Source organism: Athene noctua, unplaced genomic scaffold, assembly GCF_965140245.1.
Source record: "Athene noctua unplaced genomic scaffold, bAthNoc1.hap1.1 HAP1_HAP1_scaffold_706, whole genome shotgun sequence".
NCBI lineage: Eukaryota > Metazoa > Chordata > Aves > Strigiformes > Strigidae > Athene > Athene noctua.
This window is the reverse complement of record NW_027438132.1, coordinates 25001-26813: the sequence shown is the minus strand read 5'-3', so window position 1 is coordinate 26813 and position 1813 is coordinate 25001.

Here is a 1813-nt window from a genome sequence, read left to right as displayed (position 1 = left end):
ATTCTCGCAGCTAGCTGCGTTCTTCATCGACGCACGAGCCGAGTGATCCACCGCTAAGAGTTGTCTGCCTTTCGGCACCGCCCCGCGCGCGCGGAGGGGCCGGGACCGCTCCGCAGAAGCGGCCCCCTTCTCGGACGACGGACCGCCGCCCCACCGACCGACCGACCGCCCCCCTCCGCACGCGCGGAGGGGGCGCGCGACGACCGGCGGGCGACGGTCGCGCCTCGCCTCAGATGACCGTACCGACATCACAACGGAGGGAAGGAAGGGAAGGGTGAAACAAGCTCCGAACGGCAAGGGCCCGGGGAGCCCGCGCTCCCGACCGACCTGGGGAAACAACAAGCACCTTGCTCGCTTCGGAGGCGGCCCAGGCGCCCGGGCTCGGCCCGGCCTCCGCACGGAGGGCCGGCGGCGCGTCCGACCGCGCGCCCGGACCTGCACCCGCCTCTCGCTCGCGCGGAGGGGGGAAACCACAGACGCTGACCGCCGCGCGGGCGACCAGCGGGGGCGCCCCGCTCGCGCCGCGCGCGCCTCCGCGCCGCCCAGCGCCCGCGCGCTGCGACAGCCGGCTCCTTGCCCCCGTGGCCCCGAAACCCCGGCTCTCGCCCCGACGCCGGGAACGCCCGCGCGGCGCCGCCGCCGCACCACACCGGAGACAGGGACGGACGGCCAACCGCCGGAACCCGAGACGGCGACGCGACGCCGCCGCCCGGCGCTCCGCCCGACCGCCGCCCGGCCACCGCACCGCCGCGGCTGCCCTCCCGGAGCCGCCGCCGCCGCTTCTCGTCTCGGCCCCTTCCGCAGGCACGCGCCAGGCAGAAGGCGGACGCCGCTGAGCCGGAGGCGACGCCCCCTCTCCCCGCTTCCGCGCGGAGAACGGGACGGGGAACGCCCCTCGGCCGCCCACCCGCCTCGCCTGACCGAGACCGGGAAAGGCGACTGCGAAGCGACGGGCAGGACCCGGGACGGGACAGGCCACGCGGCCGGCCACCGAGCGACCGCCGGCCGGCACGCCGAGCGGCGGCGCCGCCGCCGCCGCTCGGGCCCGGGGGCTGCGCCGCCCCTCCCCTCAGCCGGGGCGGGAAGGGGTGGGGGTGGCAAGCAAGGAGCACGAAGCCGCAAGCGCGCCGCTGCGCGTCCACGGAGACGCGGCGGCCCGAGCAGGCCGCCCCGCCCGGCGAGACCCCCGACCGTGGGGGAATCGCCATCGCCCCCGACGGCGAGAGAGCCCGCGCTCCCCGCCGGGGGGGGGGGAGGTTCCCCTTCGCGTTTCGAGGGCGAGGCAGGCCGGCTGCGGCCGACCGAACGCCGCCGGTCTCGCCGCCGAGACCGGACCGCGGAGAAGGGGGGGCAGGGGGGACACCCCTCCCCGGCGCGGCCGCCCGAGGGGACAAAAAGCCCACGGCGTGGGCGGCGGCCGCCATGGCCAGGGCCTGCACGAGAGCGACTCCCGCCCCTGGAGGCTCAACCGCCGCACACGGCCGGGGCCCGCCCCTGCGGGTCGCACCGAGCCGCCCGAGTCTTTAAACCTCCGCCCGGCTCCGCGGCCTTCGACCCCCGGGCTCAGCCGAGGGAGGGCCGCGGAGGCGCGGACGCTAGGTACCTGGCCCTGGGGTGAGGGAAACATCCTCAAGGGCCCCGCGGGGGTGCCTCCCCCGCTGCCGCCATCGGGGGAGCGTCCGCCCGCGGGGGCGCGCCCGACATCCGCCACCACCACCACGTCCTCCTGGCCCGGGGCCCGAGGTTTCCCTCAGTATCCCGGCGCTGCGCCCGGGAGGAGAGCCGTGGCTCGGGCCGCCCGCTGGCGCGCGGG